Consider the following 24,539-nt stretch of genomic DNA (forward strand, 5'->3'; position numbering starts at 1 on the left):
TTAGGCTAGTGAGCTGCAGTGCCAGCCAACAGCCATTTTATCTTATTTCTTCAGGAGGGAAGAGAGAGAGAGAGAGAGAGAGAGAGAGAGAAAGAGAAATTCAACACTTCAGGATAAGTTACAAAGAAAGAAACTCATTCTGATGAGTCTTGAGATTTTTAGGGCTTTAGCTCTAAGCCTTCCTTCACTAAAATATGTGACTGTTTGGTAGAACTTCGTTCCCTGTAAGTTAGAGGGCACTAGGATCTATGTCTCAACATCCATTCATCTTCACTTATTAGGTTTTCAGGTTCTCAAAGAACCTCTGTGGCTTCCCCCACCAACTCCTCTGCATTTGTCCAAATACCATTCAAAACCTGAGACAGGAGAGCCACTTGGAGGGTTTTATTTTTTCATGAATGAAATATGGTCCTCTCAAAGTGATCTTGAAGAAAAATGGGACCCAAGACTTTCATTAAACCGCATGAAATAGAGCACTTGGCAAACTCTGGGTAACAAAGTCCTCTGAGACCAAAAATAAATAAATAAATAAAAGGAAAAAAAGAAATTCTCGTCACTGAAAAAATCAGTGTTCTTACCTTTTCCCTGTTGTTTAGACAGGATCCATAAACTGAATCAAATTTCTCTTTAAAAGTAATTTGTGAGAAAACATGTTTGCTGCTATTATTCCTCTTGTAAAAAGAAGTTATACTTCGGTGGGAAATGGAAATGCATGACGAGAATACAAGTCCCAAGAATGTACCAACTTCAAAGTGGGACTGTAGCTATCCTTTGCAGCGGTTGCTGAATATGAACCCCGTGAAAATGTTGAGCCCGATTCATCCACATTTAGAGATTGCCTGTGGTTCCCCTATGGAGGAATTCTGCCAATTTTCCCCATGTTTCATTACTCTTCAGTGATGGGACATGTCAACCCAGCTCTTCTGGATCTAGAAACACAAAAGGAACCCTGGTTAGTTGACCTTAAAGATTTGTCTTTCAATCAACTATACATTTTAGGAATCTCAGTGTATGTGCTAAGTCCTGTGTTGAGGACTTGGCCTCCATCACTTCCTTTAGTCCCTCTCGATGGTCCTGTGGAGTAGTTACTTCTCTGGTTTACAAATGAAGAAGCACTGGTTTGAAGAGGTTAAGATCAGGGTTATTTTGTTTGGGGCTGACGCTGTGAGGTAGCAGGTAAACCACAGCCTGTGATGTTGGCATCCCATATGGGCGGGGCTCCCTGTTAATGCTCTGACAAAAGAAGAGGAAGATAACCAAGTGTTTGGGTCCCTGCCACCCCAAAGGGAGACCTGGAAGAAGCTCCTGGCTTTGACTTGGCCCAGACATGGCTGTTGTGGCCATCTAGGGAGTGAACCAACACATGGGAGATTCTCTCTGTCTCTCTCTTTCTTTTTATAACTCTGGCTTTCAAATAAATATATCTTTTTAAAAAAAACAATAGATTGTTTTGTTTGATTTCACAGAATTTTTGATAGAGTTGAAAGAATGATTACAATCTTGTCAAGGCATCTTAGTAAACAAAATGTCAAATAACGGTCCAATATCCAGCACCACTGTTGATCTGGAGAATAAAAATCAGTCAAGTACATGAGTTCCAATGGACGCTTATTCTATGGATATCAAATCTTAAAATAATTCTAGAATGTCATAATACTATTAAAGCGAATCTCACATTGGGAATGGACATTTGTGCAGTGGTTAAGTTGCTGATTGGGACACCTGCGTCCCGGATCAGAGTGCCTGGTGTGAATTCCCATTACTCCACTTCCCCTTTAGCTTCCTGCTAATGCGCACCCTGGGAAGGAACTGGTGATGTTCCAGGCACTTGGGCCCCTGTCACACACATGGGAGAGTTGGACTGAGTTCTGGACTCTCGCCGTTAGTGAGGTCCATCCCTGGCTGTTGCAGGCATTTGGGGAGTGAGCCAATGAATGATTCTCTCTCTCTCTTCTCTGCCTTTCAAATAAAATGAAAAAAATTTAAAAATTGAAATTAATTTCATATCAAAATTCTACAAATGTGAACTAATTTTGCATACATTGTAACAGTTAAGAACAGAGTCTTGAGTTAGATCTAGATTTAAATCATTTTCACCACTTAGTCATGTGCACTTCATTCATTCATTTATCAAATATTTATTGATTGTCTACCTAGAAGCAGCTCTCAGGCCTGCATTGGTAAATAAACCAGAAATAATCCCTGCCACAATAGAATTTATAGTGCAGTAAGGTCGAGCAATAATAAACAAATAAACAAACCAATAAAGGTATGTCACCATCAATGGCACAAAGTCCTATGAAGAAAACAAACAGGGGTTATGGAAAAAATGGGGTTAGAGAACTCATTTAGATAAAGTGGCCAAGTAGGCCTTCTGAGGTGGTACCATTCCAGCTGAGAGTTGAGAGAAAAGCAGGAACCAAGTACAGATGGAAACGGGGGTCCAGGGGTAGGGGTTTCAGACAGAGGTCAGAGCAAGGCCCAGGCCGGAAGTCTTCAGAGTGGATGTTTGCAAAGATGAGAGGCAGCCAGTGTGGGTGGGATCTTCTAGACTGGCACACGCTAAGGTTGGAGAGGTAGGCAAAGGCCTGATCAGCCATGAGAAGGAGTCTGTTTCTTCTCTCAGGGACAATAGTGAGCCACCAGTAGACTGTACAGAGAAAAGTGATATTACTCAGTTTACATATAAAGTAACTGTAGATATACAGAGATTGGATTCAGAGGGAGAAAGCGAGTGAGCAGGGGAAATCAATGATTATTGTAGTGGTCCAGGGCTGGAGTACAGTCAGCCCTCTCTATCAGTGGGCTCTGCAGCTGCAGATTCAAGCAACCATGGTCGGAAAATATTTGGGGAAACGTTGTGTCTGTACTGAACACGCAGACTTTTCCTTGTCATTATTCCCTAGACAATATCGTATAATGCTATTTGTGCAGTATTTACATCCTATTAGGTATTAGAAGTCATCCAGAAGCGGTTTAAATTGTATGCAGGAGGTGCATTGGTTGTGTGCCCGCACTACACATTTCATAGAAGTGAGATGAGCATTTGCAGATGTTGGTGTCTGAGGGGAGGTACCAGACCAATCCCTCACCAATACTGAGGGACAACTGAATTGGCAGAAGCCCAGGAACATGGGGTCTGGGATGAAATGAAGGGCTTTGAGCTCTGTTTCAGAGGGACTAAGTCACATCTTGGATTTGAAGAGAGGGGAAAGAAGAATTCAAGGTGCTTCTGGTTTGTGTAGCTATGAATGAGGATACCCTTCACTGAGATGGGAGAAACAGTCCCAAGGAGAAAAATCAAGTGTTGGGTTTTGTGCACGTTGAGCATGAGTTTGTAAGGCTCCAAGAGGAGGTGTCAGGTGGGGCATGAAGATGTGTGACAGGAGCTCATCAGACCAGGTGGGGAGGGTGATAAACCATATAGAGTAGTCACATTCACTCAGGTGGTATTATAAATTTAGGACAGAATTCAAAGAGAGAGAGTAGACAAGGCCTTGATTGCAAGAGAGCTAAGAGTGTGTGGAATCAAAATTTAGAGGTTAGGAAGAGAAGGAGAAATTGCAAAGGAAGAAATTAGTAAGAAAAAGCCAAGGACAACTGGCGAGGGCAGTGAGGCTAACACACACAAGGAAACTCTACTGCAAGTAGGGCAGAGCGGTCATCACAGCGAGCAGGCACAAGCGCCCACCTAGTTTATAAAGCAGACTAAAAACTAAACACCACTTATTCCCTATGGTAGTCCCGAGTGTTGAATGAAATGACAAAGCTAAGTTACTTACCGTGGGTTTCTGTGTGCATTAACTGTACACTAGGTTGGTGTTTGTGTCTTCCATTATCTCGGGATCATCAAGCATTGTCATATTACAGATGGGCCGAAGATGGGCTGGTAGAGAACTGTGTCTAAAAGAACATCAAATTAAGCTAACTTTGACTTTTTCTCTTTCCTTATTGAATTTATAAATCATTAAAAAGCATCATAAGGGGTGGCTGGCACTGTGGGGTAGCGGGTAAAGCTACTGCCTGCAGTGCTGGCATCCATATGGGCACGGGTTCAAGTGCCGGCTGCTCCACTTCTGATCCAGCTCTCTGCTGTGGCCTGGGAAAGCAGTAGAAGATGGCCCAAGGACTTGGGCCCCTGCACCCGCGTGGGAGACCCGGAAAAAGCTCCTGGCTCCTGGCTTCGGATCAGTGCAGCTCCGGTCACTGCAGCCATTTGGGGAGTGAACCAATGGATGGAAGACCTCCCTCTCTTTCTCTTTCTCTCTCCCTCTCCTTCTCCCTCTCCCTCTTTCTGCCTCTCTGTAACTTTGCCTTTAAAATAAATAAATAAATCATTATAAAGAAAAGTCATGAGAATAAACACCTTCACTTAGGAATGCAGGACATTTCAGTGTCAGTGAGACAGTGTATGGTTAATTACCTCAAAGCCTACTTTACTTGTCCATCATTCCGCAATACTGTTCGGCTTTCATGTAAAATGTATGAATGTTTGTTGTTGTTTTTCAATTAATTTTAATGGCAACCTGAGGAGGGACCAAATCAGCGAAGTTATTAACATTTAAAAATACTAAGCCACTCATTGCAAAAGCTTTTCTACAGCAGTCTCTTAAGGGAGTAGGCTCCAAGGAGCTTGCAGGTGCTTCTGAATGCTGACGTGCTGGGTAGAAAGGAAACGCATCAAGCGTGCAGGCACTACCAAAAGGCAAGGGAAATTGAAAGCTACTAAAAACAGTAGTGCGTTAATGAAAAGAAAATGAGCAGCTTCCATTTATTAAAAATTATGTAAACACACTCATTTCAGACCCATTACTATTACACTTGGATCTTTTCAGGAAGAGATATGAGAATGTTTTGGGCGAGCATTAGAAAAACCGAAACTTCTCAAAACAGTGATCCTCACAAAGTTCTATTAAGACTAATTGGTCAGGGCAGGCCAGGTGGCGTAGCGGTGAGGCTACCACCTGCGGTGCCGGCAGCCCATATGGGCACTGGTTCAAAGCCCAGCTGCTCCACTTCTGATCCAGTTCTCTGCTATGGCGTGAGAAAGCAGTAGAAGATGGTCCAAGTCCTTGGGCCCCTGCACTGGTAAGAGAGACCCAGAAGAAGCTCCTGGCTCCTGGCTTTGGATCAGCATAACTCCAGCCGTTGTGGCCAACTGGGAAGTGAACCAGTGGTTGGAGGATCTCTCTCTCTCTCTCTCTCTCTCTGCCTCTCCTTCTGTGTTACTCTGACTTTCAAATAAATAAATAAATCTTTTTTTAAAAAAAGACTCATTGGTCTTATAACAATGACTTTAGCCTATGAAAATTCAACCATTGGAAATTCAGATGAAAATAAATTTTCTAAGTTCTCTAAAAGAAACCAGGAGAAATCGAAGACGAGCTTCTTCCCTATCATTCACCAAACTGAACACTTGGGGAGATTCCCCACCTAACTAAGAGCATGCACCTTGTACTTTTTATTAGGCAAGGGAGACCATTTTATAAACCAAAACAACAGGTCATTCTCCATAAAAGATTGTCACTCCCCCTCTTCGTGGAGGAACGACACTAAACCCTGCCTAGGCTTCATATCCGAATCACGGCACCATTATGCCTCCTAGGCTTCATATCCGAGTCACGGCACCATTATGTCGCTCCCCCTCTTCGCAGAGGAATGACACAGGACCCTGCGCTGTTCTCTTGCCTGCTCGGCCCTCCCTGGTTGGCTGCCATCCTTCCACCTCCATGGAAGGGCGGTTCCCCCTGCCACTTTCCCCACTTCCGCGGGGGAGCGGCACACCGCCGGCCGGCTCTCTCGGGGGCTGCTCAGGCGTTCCTTCAGATAGATGTTCCTGGTGCATGGTGTCTCTCTCCTCCTTTATAGTCCTCTTCCACCAATCCCAACTCTGCTACCCACACACCGAGTACGCTGCTCTCCTCCAATCAGAGTCAGCTCCTGCTGCTTATTGATTGAACTGGAGGCAGCTGTGTAGAAGCTGTTTCCTCCTCTCCCAGCGCCATATTGTGGGAGAGCAGATGCATAGAATAAGTCTTAATTCCAGTAACAGTCTAGTCCGAGTTGCTCCCAGTTGCTCCCCACAAAATATATCATTAGTCTGGGAATATTTACCTAATGAATATAGAACTAGTGGATAAATAACTCGAAAGAGAAATATTCATGAAAGACTGTAACAGGGTGAATTGGATACTTGGACAAGTGGCGCACACCTCTGACTGTAACACCTGCTATCTAGGAGCTTGACCTGAAATCATTTAGGTCCTTTCAATCTACTCTCTTTTTTATCTTTTCATTCATGTTGTTGCTCTCACTTTCTTCTTCCCCTCCCCCTCACTATATTCTAACAACTCTTTAAGGCAAAAACAAGAATTTAGAAAACTTTTAAAGACCATCATTTAGAAACAGGTGAGGAAAAAATATTTTTAAAAAAGTACAAAATTAGACACTATTTCACCTTCCAAGAAATTTTACATACATGCTAAGGATGGGCCACTAACTTGACTGTAAGCTCTCCAGCAACCAATCCAAAAAGTCTCCCAATTGAGTGTCTATAGGATGAACACCTGCTTAGGAGAACTGGCAAGTGAACTAGAAAAAAAATAGATATAATCATTCAGTAAACCCACCAATGATTCACTTCTTCTGTTGAGATCTACATTATCTGTGGGAGGCAGCTTTTGTCAGTTCTGACAGCCATTTAAACAAAGTATCAGACTCAATTGAACAAAGCAGCAGCCTGTCAAATCGCTGCATTATAAAGAAGAGCATAATTATTCCCTATACTAGGAACAGAAAGAACCGGCTCCTGAGTGCTCCCAGGAGAACATGGTATTATAGCAATAAGAAGCCCCCATTTAGAGTCCTCATTGGGTACAGCTGTTAGGATCTACCCTCTGCATACAATGTCTCATCAATTACACTGTCATTCTCGTTACTGGCATGAACTGAAAGGGTGCAGGTCCATGATATGAAACCCAAGTTTTGTTCAGGAAGATCAACTCTGTAGCGTCTAGGGACACAACTCACGAGAGATGTGCCTTAATTTGCAGTCTAAACTTAAGCAAAATGGTGGTGCGTGAATGACTTGCAGCGGAACGGCCTGGAGTGTGTATTAAGGATGTATAATCCATGCCCCTCTCGGGATCAACTGAGTCACCTGGGGTGACGGTCAAGAGACAGAATCTTTAACAAGCACAGGTGGGTCTCAGGAACCCGCGGTTTGAGAGCTGCGGCTCGCAGGTGCCTTGAGCAGTCAGGCCCTGGTGTTTGGGTTGTCCAGGAAGAAACTCTTCGAGCACAGTTCTCAGGTGTTTCTGCACCAGTCAGCTGCCAGGACTCGGCTGGTCAATATGCCACGTATTAGGACACAGACATACGTTTTTTAAAAGATGACTTTTGTTTTTTTAAGGGAAAGAGTTTATTGGAGAAAACCCAGCAGACTGGAGGGAAGGGGCAAAGAAGGAGAAAGAGGGAGAAGGAGAGCGTGTGAGAGGGAGACAGAGACAGAGTTCAGGAGACAGAGAGGAAGAGAGTGAGAGCGAGAGGAGAGAATCAAGTGTTCAGGAACAGGTTCTTTTATTTATTTATTTATTTATTTATTTATTTATTTATTTATTTATTTTGACAGGCAGAGTTAGTGAGAGAGAGACAGAGAGAAAGGTCTTCCTTCCATTGGTTCACCCCCCCAAATGGCCGCTATGGCCGGCGTGCTGCGCCGATCCAAAGCCAGGAGCCAGTTGATTCCTCTTGGTCTCCCATGCGGGTGCAGGGCCCAAGCACTTGGGCCATCCTCCACTGCACTCCCTGGCCACAGCAGAGAGTTGGACTGGAAGAGAAGCAACTGGGACAGAATCCGGCGCCCCAACCGGGACTAGAACCCGGTGTGCCAGCGCTGCAGGAGGATTAGCCTAGTGAGCTGCGGTGCCGGCCATGAACAGGTCCTTTTAAAACTTTGCCAGGGGGTGGGCAGGGAAGTAGGGCAGTGAATCCCATTAACATGGGGGTGGAGCTTGACACCGGTGGTTGGGCCACATGGCCACCTGGCTTCAGGAGGTTAGAGCTTAGGATGGTGTCAGGGTGTAGACTGCGCCATAGATAAGACTGCACCATTTTCCTGACATTCCCCCCCCCCCTTTTTTTTTTTTTATAAAGCAGGAGTTGTATGCAATTACATTAGTCCCAAAAGTCCAGGAAGGGTAGAGGGATGATGATCTGCCTTTAGAGCTACTTCCTGGTGACCTGGGGCGACGAGGTACTCTTTACTTGCACGGGGCAATGTCTCCAGCCACAGTCTCCTGGGTGGGGAGCCGAGTATATCCCTGAAGAAGCATTTGGTTGACTGCTGGTTCCTGAAGGCCTTGGTTCGTTCCATTATCACCTGTTGTAAACACTTAAACAGACACTGTTGTATAAAAGATAGGGTGAGAATAGCAACCAATGATCCTAAGAGTGGCATTAACCAGGTAATGAGAGGATTTCATAGAGGAGAGGAAATGAAATGAGGGGGTCTCTAAGATGACTTTAAATAATTATTGAATTATTGAATAACAAATTAGCAGAAACACAGTACAAGTTTCATTAATTTTCGGCACTTTTACCCAAGAATTCTGTAATCAAGAGACAAATATTGGCACATTAATTAGGTTTTCTTGTGTTCATGTGATTTTTGCTTGTGATTGTGATTTCTAATGTGTCAGGTTTTGACAACCATATTTGTAAACAGTCCAAGAACACATCCAAGTATTTACTTTGGAAAATTGTAAATGTTTAATTAAATTGTAAATGTTGTGAAATACAGCATATATAAGAGTATATAAATCTCATCTTACAAGGATTATAATAAATTGAACACTCATGGAGCAGTGTTAGCCAACAGGGCATCTATAGGCCTTCTCGTTTGTTTGCGTAGCGCTTCCTATACAAATCTCTGCCCACGCCCTCCTCAAGGGGACCATCATCTCATTAGTCAGCCATCTGCTTTGTCTTGTAATTTTGACACCCCTATTTGTACCCCAAACAATCTATTACTTCCTTCATTCAAGCTATAGACAGAAGGGGTCGTACTGGATGCATGTGTTAACTTGCTATTTCCACTCAGCACGAGCATTTTGAGATTCATCCAGGCTGATGTGTGTAGCTCTGCTTCTCTTAGGTTTCCTTCTGTACACTGGTCTGTTACAGGAATAGCCCACAGCTTGTTCACCATCTCATTACAGATGGACATTTGGATTGCATATAGTTTTGTTTTGTTTTGTTTTTTATTTATTTGAAAATCAGAGCTACAAAGAGGCAGAGGCAGAGAGAGACAGAGACAGAGACAGAGAGATCTTCCATCTTCTGGTTCACTCCTCAAAGGGCTGCAACTGCTGGAGCTGGGCCAGGCTAAAACCAGGAGCCTGGAGCTTCTTCCAGGTCTCCCACACAGGTGCAGGGGCCCAAGCACTTAGGCCATCCTGTACTGCTTTTCCAGGCCATAGCAGAGAGCTGGACCGGAAGTGGAGCAGCTGGGACTCGAACTGGCACTCATATGGGATGCTGGCACTGCAGGCAGCGGCTTTGCCCGCTATGCCACAGCATCAGCCTGTTTGTTTTTAATACAGAGTGCCACCATGCACATTTCTGTTCATGCCTTCTAGTACACAGAACTAGCAGTTTCTCAGTTATATCCAGGAATGGATTTTTCTGCTTCGCTAAGAAACCCAAGCACTTTCCCCAAGTGATGGATCCATTTGTTCTCTTTGCAGCAATGTTGGAGAGTTGCCTCTGCTCTACCTCCTGGCCCACACCTGGTTTTGTTTTTATATTTTTGCCAATCTTTGGGGTCTTAAAGAGCATCTCATGTTTTAGAATTAAATTTGTTTGACGTCTATTGAGGTCATGAGTGAATTAATGTTTGCTTCTTCTCCTGTGCCATCTCCTTGTGTCTTTCCTCATTTTCCTAATAAGTTGGTTGTCATTTTCTTATTGATTCATGGAATTCTTGTATCTTCTGGATTCTAATCTTTATATTTACTTGTACTGAAAACGCAGTATCCAGCGTGACCTGCTTTTACTCTCTCTGTGTTGTTGTTAAGGAACACAGTTCTTAAATTAAAAAAAAATACTTATTTAGTTTCATTTTATTTGAAAAGCAGAGACAGAGGAACAGAGAGAGATCTTCCATCTGTTATTTCACTCCCCACATGCTGACAGTAGCTCAAGCAGAAGTCAGGAGCTTGAAACTCAATCCAGGTTTTCCACATGGGTGGCAGGGACCCAACTCTTGAGCTGTCACCTGCTGCCTCCCAGAGGGTGCATCAGCAGGAAGCTGGGGTTGGGGCTCCAGGACTCTAACACAGGCACTAGATATGGGGCAGGGGCATGCCAAAGGGCATCCTCCTTAATTTTAATCCACTGATTTGTCTGTCAGTGGTTAGTTTCATCTATGTGTGTGTGGTGTGAGAAATTCTTTTTTTTTTTTTTTTTTTTTTTTGACAGGCAGAGTGGACAGTGAGAGAGAGAGACAGAGAGAAAGGTCTTCCTTTGCCGTTGGTTCACCCTCCAATGGCCACCGCAACCCGCGCACCGCGCTGATCCGAAGCCAGGAGCCAGGTGCTTCTCCTGGTCTCCCATGGGGTGCAGGGCCCAAGCACTTGGGCCATCCTCCACTGCACTCCCTGGTCACAGCAGAGAGCTGGCCTGGAAGAGGGGCAACCGGGACAGAATCCGGCGCCCCAACCGGGACTAGAACCCGGTGTGCCAGCGCTGCTAGGCGGAGGATTAGCCTAGTGAGCCGCAGCGCCGGCCGAGAAATTCTTTTTACCCCAAGTTCGCAACACTATTCTCTTAAAACTTTTCAACTTTTCTATTTTATATGTATGTCTTTAATCCACTCGGATTGGGTTTATGTGAGACTGGGATACGATTTAAGTTTTCTTTTCACCTGTGACAGATAGCCTGAACACTGTTTACGTAACAGTTTATGCTTTCTCCATTGTTTCTCAATGTCTGCTTGATATATGTGGGCTTGTTTCTCCCAGCTCTATTTTATGTGTTGGCTAACTTTTACCCCTGCCCTAGACCTATTACAACTTTACAATAAATCTTGATACCCAGAAGGAGTCATCCATTTAAGAGCATTTTGTTCTTTTTGTCAAGAGTGTCTTGGCTATTTTTGGACATTTGCTGTTATACACAAATTTTAGAATAAGCTCCTTAATTTCCTCAAAATCAAAACCACCACCACACACACACTTACACAAAAAGCTATTGGGATTTTTACCACAATCAAATTGAATCCATTGAAAACTGACATCTTTGTAAATATTGAAAATTCCCACTAGTTTTGTTTCCTTGTTTTATTTTAATTTTTGGTTGAAACATAATTGTACATATTTGTGGGATGTAATATGATGTTTTAATTCAAGAATATATACATTGTGTAATAATTACATCAGAATAATCGGCATTCTATTCATTTTATTTTGATATTTTCCCAAGTATTGATGTTTTTTTCATCCTGAAGTTTCATGAATCTCTTTTGAAAATTCCTGGGTTTTTGTTTTTATTGTCAATATAAATGGTATTTATTTCTTAATATATATTTCTTAATATATTTTATAATTGTTGCTGATATTGGAAAACCATTGCTTTTGAATACTGAATGTCTAGTAATCTTGATAAGCTCTCTAGTTCTAGTAATTTGTCTTTTTTAAAAAAGATTTATTGGGGCTGGTGCCATGGCGCAGCAGGTTAATCCTCTGCCTACAGCACCGGCATCCCATATGGGTGCCGGTTCTAGTTCCAGCTGCTCCTCTTCCAATCCAGCTCTCTGCTGTGGCCTGGGAAACCAGTAGAAGATGGTCCAAGTCCTTGGGCCCCTGCACCAGAGTGGGAGACCTGGAAGAAGCTCCTGACTGCTGGCTTCGGATCGGCGCAGCTCCAGCTGTTGCGACCACCTGGGGAGTGAACCAGCGGGTGGAAGACCTCTCTCTCTCTCTCTCTCTCCTTCTCACTGTCTGTAACTCTACCTCTCAAATAAAGAAATAAAATCTTAAAAAAAAAGAGAGATTTATTTATTTTATTTGAGAGGCAGAGGGAGAGAGAGAGAGAAAAACATCTTCCAGCCACTAGTCCACTCTCCAGATGGCCACAATGACTAGAGCTGTGCTGATCAGAAGCCAGGAGCTTCTTCCTGGTCACCTAAGCAGGTGCAAGAGTGACCACCTTCCACTGCTTTCCCAGGCCATTGCAGAGAGCTGAATCACAAGTGGAATAGCCAGGACTCGAACCAGTACCCATATGGGATGCCAGCACTTTAGGAAGCAGCTTTACACACTATGCCACAGCGCCGGTCCCTTAATAATTTATCTTGAAATCTTTGGGTTTTCTACAAATACAGACATATAACATGAAAATAATAATTTTACTTTTTCCTTTCTAATCCATATACCTTTTATTTACTTGTCTTGTTCACTGTATTGGGTAAACAGTTTGTGGGAGTGCTGGAAGGTGCTTTTGTCTTGTAACTATCTCAAATGAAAATTTCGTTGTTTCTCCACTAAGTATGACCTTTGCTTTTGAGATTTTTGTGAATTTCCTTTACCCGTTTACCAAAGTTCCCTCATAGTTCTACTTTGCTAATAGTTTTTGTCTTAACTGGATGCTAAACTTTCTTAAATGCTTTTTCAGCATCTATTGAGTTGTTTATATGGTTTTTCTCTTTTCACTTACTAGTATGGTCAAGTGCTTAATTTTCTAATTGAATGCCAAGCTTGCGTTCTCTGCATGAATATAACTTGCTATGAAATAGTATCTTTCCTGAACATTGTGCAGTTGCTGATCATTAGTTCATATGAGCCTGTATATTCTCTTTTTTTAAAATTTATTTTATTTTTATTTTTATTTTTTTTGACAGGCAGAGTGGACAGTGAGAGAGAGAGACAGAGAGAAAGGTCTTCCTTTGCCATTGGTTCACCCTCCAATGGCCACCGCGGCTGGTGCGCTGCGGCCGGTGCACCGCGCTGATCGATGGCAGGAGCCAGGTACTTATCCTGGTCTCCCATGGGGTGCAGGGCCCAAGCACTTGGGCCATCCTCCACTGCACTCCCTGGCCACAGCAGAGAGCTGGCCTGGAAGAGGGGCAACCGGGACAGAATCCGGCGCCCCGACCGGGACTAGAACCTGGTGTGCCGGAGCCGCAAGGCGGAGGATTAGCCTAGTGAGCTGCGGCGCTGGCCATGAGCCTGTATATTCTCATTTCCATATGCTCCTCCTGGGAATTTCAGGCCAAAATTATGCTAGCCTCATAAAGTGAGTTCCAGAACACTTCCTGGTTTTAGAACTTGCCTACAATTGTTTTTGGAGATTAGAGTTCCTTTTTCTTTTGATGTCTGGAGAAGCCCTGTAACTCCAGTTTGCTTTGTGGAAAGGATTGTTAAACCTCTGATTCCGTCTGTTATACAACTTTTCTGGCTCTTAATGTCGTCCTATTTCAGTTTTGATGTTGTATTGTATTTTTCCAGGAATTTTTCTGTGAAAAAATTTTAAAATGTGACTGGCATACAGTTATTTAAACCTATTTATTCTATTTTTAATGTCTATAGCCTTCATAATAACATTCTGCTTTCATTCCTGATATTATGGTTATTGTGGCCTTCTCTATTTTTTTTTCTTTAATCTATCTTGGCAGAGGTTTGTCAGTTTTATTAGTCTTTTTAAAAAGTCAACCTTTGGTTTTGTTAATCTTTTCTTTCTTTTTTTAAAAAATAAGATTTATTTTTATTTATTTGAAAGAGTTACACAGAGAGAGAGAGAGAGAGAGGTCTTCCATCCGCTTATTCACTCCCCAGATGGCTGCAACGCCGGAGCTGTACCGATCCAAAACCAGGAGCCAGGAGCTTGTTCTGGGTCTCGCATGTGGGTGCAGGAGCCCAAGGACTTGGACCATCTTCCATCACTATCCCCAGCCATAGCAGAGAGCTGGATTGAAAGAGGAGCAGCCATGACTAGAACCAGTACCCATATGAAATACTGGTGCTTCAGGCCAGGGCTTTAACCCAACCTGCTGCGCCACAGCACTGGCCCCAATCTTTTCTAATTATATTTATGCTTTCTGCTTTAGTCATTCCTGCTCTAGTGTTCAGTATATGTTTTCTATGAATTAATTTTGCAGGGCCGGTGCTGTTGCGTATAGGGTAAAGCTACTGTCTGCAGTGCCGGCACCTCATATTGGTGCCAGTTCAAGTCCCGGCTGCTCCTCTTCCAATCCAGTTCTCTGCTATGGCCTGGGAAAGCATTAGAGGATGGCTCAGGTCCTTGGGTACCTGCACCCGTGTGGGAGATCCGGAAGATGTTCCTGGCTTCGGATCGGCACAGCTCCGGCCATTGTGGCCATTTGGGAAGTGAACCAGTGAGTAAGACCTCTCTCTCTCTCTCTGCCTCTCTAGGTAACTCTGACTTCCAAATAAATAAATAAATCTTTAAAATTTTTTTTGCTATTTAAATTGCATTTTTTCTAACTTCTCAACATATAGGCTTTGCTAATTAATTTTAAATAATCCTTTTTTGTAATATAAGCATGTATTTAAATTTCTAAGAACCACTTTAACACAATCTTAAAATTTTGATAATTAGTATTTTTAAATATCCATTAAAATATTTTCTCATGCCTATGACAAAATTTAACATTGTTTAGTGAAAATTCTTAAGCTATATATAATACACCATTATTCTAAAACCCATTATTCTTCAGGTTGTTTTCCTGTTATGGATGCTAAATTGTCATCTCCTTGTTGCTGCTCACTTGTGTTTTATCTGTGTTTTGTTTCTAGAGATCTCTCTTTGCCATGTTCATTTGGAAACCAGAAATTTCCCTTAAATGTGTGACAAAGAACTGTTGACGTTCACAATGTGATGAAAGGACGGCTGAATGGAGGGACCATGGCTCAGCCTTCCTAAGACGTTCAACATGACCTTCCCGCCCCTCCCTCAGGACACTCGGGCCAACTCTCTCCCCATCGTCATTAACTGAGGTACCGATGACTAAGGAAGCGGGCTTCCCCTCCCCTGGGGATGAACCGCTGGTGCTTCCTCACGCTCCTGCATCCCGTCCTCGCTGGGAGGCAGTGGCCTTGAGCGCCTGCTGGGGACGGACGTGTCAGAGTCTGACTCAAGGAAGCTGCGCGTCTAGGGTGGAGGAAGTGTGTGACGCGGATGAGGCGTGTAATTCACAGCCTCCCGAGGCTGGGAGAGCGGGAGGTCCTCGTGCTTCTCCCAGCGGCCCGGGCAGTAAAAAGGCTAAAATCCGCTGGTACAGTTTGGAGCATGGCTGGCACGCACAAACGCAGCTTTCCACCGTACATGCGCTTTCCCTGCTAGAGCCACCTGTGACGCCGGCTGTGGCGGACTCCCGGGGCCAAGCCTCAAGCATCAGTTCATGCACTGAGCTGAAAGTAAGCAGAATTCAGTAGGTTTATTTTGGGGCAAAAACAAAAATTGCAATCCATGTATAATTGGTTCATAAGATGCATTTTCTACAAACTTTTTTTCAAAGATTTATTTATTTGAAAGGTGGGGCGGGAGAGAGAGAGAGAGAGAGAGAGAAACAGAGGTATCTTCCACCCACTGGTTCTCTCCCCAGATGGCTGTTACAGCTGGGGCTGGGTCAGGCTCAAACCAGGAGCCAGAAACTCCAGCTTGGTTTTCCACATGGTGGCAGGGACCCAAGTGCTTGGGCCATCCTCTGCTGTCTTCCCACGCATGTTAGCAGGGAGCTGGAGTGGAAGTGGAGCGCCTGGGCCTCCAATTAGCACTCTGAGATGGGATGCAGGAGCTGTAAGCAGCAGCTTAACCCCTGAGCCACACCACCAGCCTCTCCATGAACTTTCTGAAGTGCGCCCCTATACTGATACATGTGCCATTATAACCCCCTTCTCCCACCACAGTTACTGTATTTTCTCCTTCCATTTTTTCCCGCATGTACATTACAAATTATGGAAGGACGCGCAGAAGCCAGGGACATCATGACAAACGAGGGCCATGAGGCTCTGGTCAGGAAGTAGCTTTTATTCTTCCAAATGGATGTCGTGTAAAGTCATTTAATGACTGGTGTCAGCAAATGTTTATGAGGTGTGCAAAACTCCTCTTCTGTGGAAAATACAGTATAAAGATGCTAAGCATATTTAAGCGTATTTAAGCCAGGCAAGCTCTCATGCTTCTAATTCAATGCCCACCACCTAAATGACGCTTGAATGATTTATTCCAGAAAACTCAGTCTCATGCATTTTAATCATTCTTATCTACTCTTTCAGAAGAAACATATCAATACGCTGTTTACCAGCAAATAGCATAACCTACCCGATAGACCAGTCATTCTAATTACACTTTAAAAGGAATAGAAATGAAATCCATTTACAGGAACCTCTCTTCTTACTGTTCTTACTGCTCAAGCACAGAAAACAAAAGTCTCCCTTCCGCATCAGCTTGTACAGACAGTCACGCTCCAGGACTTGCCAGAAATGCGTCTTGGTTCTTGGAACAGTCAATATAGAAAAATGGAACTGAATTTTAGACTCAATGACAACATCATTTTGAGAGATACAGAAGGTAACCACAAGCAAATACAACCATGTATCAAAACATCATGTTGGACAAGATAAATATAACCAATTTTCATTTGGCAATTAAAATAAATTTATTATTACTTGTTAAAGATTTACTTATTTATTTTGGATGTCAGAGTTAAAGAGGGAGAGACAGGGAGAGAGAGATCTTCCATCTGCTGGTTCTCTCCCCAAGTGGTCACAACGTCCAGGGCTGGGCCAGGTGTAAGTCAGGAGCCAGGAGCTTCTTCCAGGTCTCCCATGTGGGTAGGAGGGGTTTAAGCACTTGGCACTTCCTCCACTGCTTTCCCAGGCCATTAACAGGGAGCTGGACTGGAAGTGGAGCAGCCGGGACTTGAAATGGCATCCACATGGGTTGCAAGAGTCACAGGCAGCAGTTTTCCATGCTACGGCACAATGCCGGATCCCAAATTTATTTTTCTAAAGAAAGAGCAAATGACTTCTTCCTCAAGAACCTTCCCTGAGCCCCAAAGATGGTGCAGGTCAGAACCCACATAGGCGTCTCTCACTTCTCACACTTATTTCTACTGTCCTTGCCACAGTTTGCAATTGCCTGGCAACTTGTGTGGCTCCCTCTGAAACAGAATCTTCCTCAAGCAGAAACCTTTCCTCTTTTCTTTTTTGACAGCAGAGTTAGACAGTGAGAGAGAGAGAGACAGAGAGAAAGGTCTTCCTTCTGTTGGTTCACCCCCCAAATGGCTGCTATGGCTGGCGCGCTGCGCCGATCTGAAGCCAGGAGCCAGGTGCTTCCCTCCTGGTCTCCCATGTGGGTGCAGGGCCCAAGCACTTGGGCCATCCTCCACTGCACTCCCGGGCCACAGCAGAGAGCTGGACTGGAAGAGGAGCAACCGGAACAGAATCCGGCACCCCAACCGGGGCCAGAACCCAGGGTGCCAGCGCCGCAGGCAGAGGATTAGCCAAGGGAGCCGCGGCGCCGGCCAAGCAGAAACCTTTTCACTCTTTGTACTGAGCACAGTGCTTTGTGGCCCACAGTAAGAACTCAGTCTATGCCTGTTAAACTAAATGAAATTAAATCTCCAGATCTCACAGTCCTGCAGGCAGTCTTCCACCTGCTGTGCCGGCATCCCATATGAGCGCTGGTTCTAGACTCGGCTGCTCCTCTTCCGATTCAGCTCTCTGCTGTGGCCTGGGAAAGCAGTGGAAGATGGCCCAAGTCCTTGGACCCCTGCACCCACCTGGGAGACAAGAAGCACCTGGCTCCTGGCTTCGGATAGGCTCAGCTCCGGCCACTGTGGCCATTTGGGGAGTGAACCAATGGATGGAATACCTTTCTCTCTCTCTCTCCCTCTCACTGTCTGTAACTCTACCTCTCAAGTAATAATAAAAATCTTTAAAAAATAAAAACAAATCCCTGATGTTACAGCCGAATCACCCCACCTGCTCTCATCCCCTGGTAACAGTGGTTTTCAGCTCAGCAACAGGCGCTTCACCCTAGGGCTGCTTAGAAAGGCACATTCTTGGTTGCACCCGATTCCCGACCTGCATCCGGTGCTGGGATCAACAACCGCTAATTTAACAAGTCTTCCAGGTATTTCTAAAGTATATAAAAGCCCGAGACCCATTATCCTTTGTGATTTTTGCTTTTCAAACAGGTATATTGAGCTCACAAGGTAGTTTCCTAAACATACACATTGATGAAATCCCTGGTTGAGCTTACAGCTTTGCATGAGGCAAAAGGGACAGATTCCAGGCCGTATGTTGAGTTTGCTGAAGATACTTAAAGGCTGGGCTGGATATTGGACTGACACAGGTTTATATACACACAGCTTGCCAAGGAAGTTAAAGAATGTTGACATTGAAATAAGATGACTGAATGGTCTACTGGCTTCCAAACCGTGTGCTTTGAATTTTCTGCAACCTCAGCAGCAGCTGATGCAGACAGATGGGTGAGACGGCAGAGTCCCTGTCTCCAATACAAACCGACTACCTTCTGTTCGTTTCTGCTTTCTACATTGGGTTTCTCCATCAGATGTCACATGAGCAAAGGGGCGAAGCCAAGTTTCACAATAACGGGCACAGTGCCTCGGTCACGTGGAAGAGCCTGCTCAGCTACTGGTAGGTTTGTAAGGGCCTTGAACATCTCTCCAGCAATGTGCTGTAAGTTACAGTGATTTGCTCCAAACTAGAGAGTGCCCACTGGAAGCAGCAGTGTTAGTTCTTAAAGTACGTTATCTCAGGGGTCTTCTCAGCTGCCTTAGGACACAGCCACGGTTACGACTGTTGGATGGATGGGGGAATCCATCACCATTGATCACAAACAGTCCTCACTACAGATGGGAGTCCACTGTTAGGACAGCTACAACTGATCACACCAAATGACTTCCAAATTTGGGAGACGTCTGTCAAAAAATGAATGCCCCCATGATGATGCTTCTCTCATGAGTTGTGGGTCAAGTGCAGTCGCGGTAGCAAGACAGGTCGAGCTCTGCCTGGTGCTTAGAGGGTGCCCCTGCCCTTGTACTGAGCTGAGTTACTGACCAGTCAGAGGATGGAGGGACCCAACACACCATGTAAGACTCTAAAATGTCTGGCCGGCGCCGCGGCTCACTAGGCTAATGCTCTGCCTTGAGGCACTGGCACACGGGGTTCTAGTCCCGGTCGGGGCGCCGGATTCTGTCCCGGTTGCCCCTCTTCCAGGCCGGCTCTCTGCTGTGGCCAGGGAGTGCAGTGGAGGATGGCCCAAGTGCTTGGGCCCTGCACCCCATGGGAGACCAGGAGAAGTGCCTGGCTCCTGCCATCAGATCAGCGCGGTGCGCCAGCCGCAGCGCGCCGGCTGCAGCGGCCATTGGAGGGTGAACCAACGGCAAAGGAAGACCTTTCTCTCTGTCTCTCTCTCACTGTCCACTCTGCCTGTCAAAAAAAAAAGAAAGACTCTAAAATGTCTGAGAGCCGGACATCTTAAAAAGAGGTAACAAAATTAGAGGGGGCCTGGCATTGTGGGCAGTAGGTTAGGCTCCTGCTTGCATCACTGGCATTGAATACCAGAGCACCAGAAGTCCCTGCTGCTCCATTTCCCATCCAGCTCCCTGATAATGTGCTTGGGAAGGCAGCAGATGATGGCTGAGGGCTTGGGTCCCTGCCACCATGCAGGAGACCCAGATGGTGGAGTTGCTGGCTCCTGGTTTGGACCGGCCCAGGCCTGGGGTGTCTGGGAGTGAACCACCGAATGGAAGATCTTCCTCTCCCTCTCTAGTTCTGCCTTTCGAATGAATACAACGAATAAATCTCTTTAAAAACAATGCACAGGAGTTTTCTTGGTGAGCGCTCGGCTCAGAGGTTTTTTTTTTTTTTTTTTTTGAAAGATAAAATAGGCAAACACAAAAGTGAGAGATGAGTTTCAAGTGCTTTATGCAGTGAAGTTTTCAAAGGAAAATATTCCTCCATCATCTTTAACGAAGACATCCAGGCTTCCTTATTTCGGAACATTCCCGATTTTTCATTAATGATGCTTGGGGAGCACAGACGTCTATCTCTACTCCACTTAATGCATAAGCAAAACTGCCTCCCTGCTGGTATTCCAGCCCAGTCCCACCACACGGACCACTTAAGAGTCAGGATGTAAATCACGCACAGCACCCCTCCTTGCCTGCTCTCCGGCAGCTCATTGCACGAGAAAATATTTGGTTTTTGAGGACCCACATGAATATTCCTTATACACAGTGCAAGCAATCACTGAAGCCTCTTCCCCAGCATGCAGAAACACATTTGACAACATTTTCATTTTAAAAAAAATCTGAATTTAAAAAAGACCATAAGGGGGACATCCATGAAAATGACAGAAAACGGATCTCCAGAAGTTCTCTCCTCCATAAAACGGAATGAGAACTTGGTAAAAATTGTCAGGATCAACTTTTTTGGAACTCTGGAAATTCATCAAGGACTTGAAATAGTCAGGAAGGTGCCAGTGCTGTGGCTTAGCAGGTTAAGCCTCTGCCTGTGGTGCTGGGCATCCCACATGGGTGCCGGTTCGAGTCCCAGCTGCACCTCTTCCAATCCAACTCTCTGTTTATGGCCTGAAAAAACAGTAGAAGATGGCCCCCAAGTCCTTAGGCCCCTGCACCCACAAGAGAGACCCAGAAGAAGCTCCTGGCTGCTGGCTTCGGATCAGCCCTGCTCTAGCTGTTGCTGCTGTTTGGGGAGTAAACCAGTGGATGGAAGATCTCTCTCTCTCTGTGTCTCTACCTCTCTCTGTAACTCTGCCACTCAAATAAATAAATAAATCTTAAAGAAAAGAAATAATCAGGAAGTATCTTTTTAAAAATAAAATGGGATCTTAAGGGAAACAAATAACAATGGGCATTGTGACATCTTATTTTTAAAGATTTATGTATTTGAAAGGCAGAGTGACAGAGAGAGATAGAGATCTTCTATCCCCTGGCTCACTCTCCAACTGGCTGCCAGCAGGCCAAGTGTGGGCCAGTCAATTGCCAGAGCCAGAAACTCCCTCTGGGGCTCCCACACGGCGGGTAGGGACCCAAGCATTTGCGCCAGCTTCTGTCGCACTCCCAGGTTCATTCACAGGAAGCTAGGTAGGAAGAGAAGCAGCTGGGGCTCCAACAGGTGCTCTCATATGGGATGCGAGCCTCACAGGGGCAGCTTAACCGCTATGCCAGCATTGTGACATCCTACCTTGCCCTGACATTCCCCACCTGCTCTGGTGCTAAGGTAGCCATGAAAGCTCACAGCCCACAGTCACAGTAGCCAGCCAGCCAAGGGAATACCAGGGGGAGGTTTGTGTCCCATCAAAGCACAACACTAAACCCAAGTTAGAGGTGAAAGGAGATATGAGATGTCTGTATGGGGTCTGTATTCCTGGGCTCCTAGAAGGTTGTGTGCAAGCCAAGGGCTATAGCGTGAGCTCAGGAAAGACTTGTGAAAGTCCTAGGATCCCACTGCTGGCCACATGCGAGCAGGAAGTGGGGTTGTTAACTAGCTGGCTGGGTGTGGAAGGCATGCTGCCGCACGCGTGGAGCTCCTTGACAAAGCCTGGGAGACTTCAGGTTCCAGGCATGGAAGGGTAGCCCCATGCAGTTCCTGGCTCTCCACTAAGCTAATCAAGCACAAGTCTCAGGGCCATGCCCGAAATCAGGCAGCTGAAATATGTTCAAATAAATAAAAACCAAACTGCAGTTGTGGAGGCAGAAGTCTGAAACCAAGCTGTCACCAGGTTGTACTTCCCCCACCCCCACCCCCAGCTCATGCCTCTTCCAGCCACTGGGGGCTCCAAGTGTCCCTTAGGCTTGGGGCTGCAAGACTCAAGTTCAGCCTCTGTCTTCACAGGTCCTGGTGTGTTTCTAAGTCCCAAACCTCCTCCCTGTCGTCTCAGGATAACTCCTAGGATTAGGGCCCTCTCTAGAGCCAAGCAGGATGATATCATTTTGAGATCTTCAGCTTAATTTCGTATGTAAAGAATGCCTTTCCACCAAATTTCACATTCATCGTTTCCAGGATTCAGGCCATGAGATGCCTTTCTCTGGGCTACCATTCAGCTTAGTGTGACCTACAGATTCAAAGCCATCCTTTACTGACATTCCAGGTTTTTTATCCCCAGAAGCAGAGACATGCATATGCAAATACAAGGGACCTAGATGGCCCAAAATATCGTGGGAAAAAAAAAGGACAAAGCTAATTTCAAACTTAAGGCAAAGCTATAGTAATTAAGGCTGTGTGGCACTGAAAAAAGAAGAGACATACACAGGTTGATAGACTAAAAAATCTAGAAATAAGCCTATACATTTATAGTTTATTGTTTTTGATAAAAGAGCCAAGAGGTTATCTCTAGAAATGATAACTGGGAAAAAAACAGTTTTTTCAAAAAATGCTGCAGGAACAACTGGATGTCCACATGAAAAAGAAGTTAGAACCTTACTTCACATCATATGCAAACATTAACTTGGAGCACAGACCTAATGAAAGGGCTAAAAACTATATTTTGGAGACCAGGGCTTTGGCGCAGCGGGTTAAATCCCTGGCCTGAAGCACCAGCATCCGATATGGGTGCCGGTTCTAGTCCTGGCTGCTCCTCTTCCGATCCAGCTCTCTGCTATGGCCTGGGAAAGCAGAGGAGGATGGCCCAAGTCCTTGGGCCCCTGCACCGGTGTGAGAGACCTGGAGGAAGCTCCTGGCTTTGGATTGGCACAGCTCCGGCCACTGTGGCCATCTGGGGAGTGACCAGCAGATGGAAGACCTCTCTCTTCATCTCTACCTCCCTCTGTAACTCTGTATTTCAAATAAATAAAATAAATCTTTTAAAAATATATTTTGCAAGTAAACATTTAGGAAAAATGAATAAATTTTCATTCCCTTGCATTAGGCGATGGTTTCTTAGACTTGATGTCCAAAGCTCAACAGCATAAGACAAAACATAGTTGAACTTCATGAAAACTTAAAACTTGTGTGGTTCCAGGACACCATAAAAAGTGGAAAGACAACCCACAGAATAGGAGATGGCATTTATAATTATCTCTCTGATCAGAGACTTGTTTCCAGAATATATAATGAACACTTATACTCTTCAACAAAAAGATACAAGCAATCCAGCTAAAAGGGGGAGCTTTCTGAACAAACATCTCTCTCAGGAAGGTGTACACATTGCCAGGAGCAACATCACGAGTCCCTGGCAGCCCCTTTGTTTGTCTAAAATACCAAAGTCCAACCTCATCTGCCACCAAAGCCTCCACAGTGCTGAGGGCCTTCAGTGTGAAATGCACAGGGGAGGCAGATCTGTAGAGACAAAAAGGCCATTTGGATCAGAGCTATGGGGAAATGTGAAGTGTCTGCCAATGGGTGTGGCATTTCACTGTGACGTGTTGGCAGAGTTCTGAGAGTGACTGTTGTGGTGACAGCTCCACTCTGTGTATGTACTCAGCAATTCACAGTGGCATACAGGAGTGATGTACAAGAACACTAATCACAGTGTTGTTGAAAATGATAAAAAATTAAAGCAGTATAAATGTATACCATAAGAGATTATATAAATGTGGTAATAAAACACTCAGAAGCGGGAGTGGACAATTAGCCTAGTGGTTAAGATACACATTGGAGTGCGTGGATTTGATTCCTGATTCCAGCTTCCTCCAATGCAGAGCTTTGAAGGTAGCTAGTGATGGCTCAAGTAATTGGGTTGCCGCCTCACGTGGAGAACACCTAGACTGCACTCCTGGCTTCTGGCTTCAGCCCCGGCTGGGGTCCTGTAGGAATTTAGGGAGTGAACCTGCTGAGGGGATTTCTCTCTCTTTCTCTCTCTCTCTCTCTCCCACCCCCATCCACACACACATACACACAAACTGCCCTTCAAGAAAATTCAAAAAAATAACAATAAAGTATTAAGTAGCCACTTCAGATATGAAAATGGATATTTGTTCAGTTCTTTTAAATATAATGAAAAAATTCTGGAAATATATCTAACAAACTATTAATTATTTATAAAAGGGTGTTAGGGTTACAATTTATTTCTTTTCTCTTTTCTAGCTGTATTTTTGTTTGTACAGATAGCTTTATTATTTATCATCTTTTTCAATGTACATTTTTTAGATTTACATGAAAGTTGCAAACATAATACAGTTCTCTGCATTTTTGTTTAGTTTCACCTATTGTTACTTTTCATTCATTTATTTTTTAAAAAAATTTTATTTATTTATTTATTTATTTGAGAAGTAATGTTCCAGGCAGAGAGGGAAAGATAGAGAGAAAGGTCCTTCATCTGCTGGTTCACTCCCCAAATAGCCTCAATGGTTGGAGCTGATCTGATCTGAAGCCATGCCTATCGAAGTCAGGGGCCAGGAGCCAGGAGCTTCTTCCAGGTCTCCCATGTGGGTTCAGGGGCCCAAGGACTTGGGCCATCTTCTACTGTTTTCCCAGGCCATAGCAGAGAGCTAGATTAGAAGAGGAGCAGCTGGGACACTAACTGGCACT

At 44.7% G+C, this 24,539-nt stretch overlaps 1 long non-coding RNA gene across 9 annotated transcripts in view; it reads right to left on the minus strand.

The window, feature by feature from the left end:
- The window catches only part of LOC103349194 (uncharacterized), a 43,153-nt gene that overhangs the window by 6,192 nt on the left and 12,422 nt on the right, over positions 1–24,539 (minus strand). For 7 of the 9 annotated variants that reach the window (XR_011378208.1, XR_011378194.1, XR_011378195.1 and 4 more), the window contains 2 exons: positions 3,783–3,903; positions 579–929 (listed from right to left, as the gene is read on the minus strand). This is a non-coding gene — a long non-coding RNA (uncharacterized lncRNA). Of the gene's footprint in view, positions 1–578; positions 930–3,782; positions 3,904–4,423; positions 4,527–8,174; positions 8,405–24,539 lie in introns of all 9 variants that reach the window. The other 2 variants (XR_011378196.1, XR_011378199.1) reach the window with 2 other exon arrangements.

The sequence above is a fragment of the Oryctolagus cuniculus genome, chromosome 1 (genome assembly GCF_964237555.1).
Source record: "Oryctolagus cuniculus chromosome 1, mOryCun1.1, whole genome shotgun sequence".
Classification (NCBI taxonomy): domain Eukaryota; kingdom Metazoa; phylum Chordata; class Mammalia; order Lagomorpha; family Leporidae; genus Oryctolagus; species Oryctolagus cuniculus.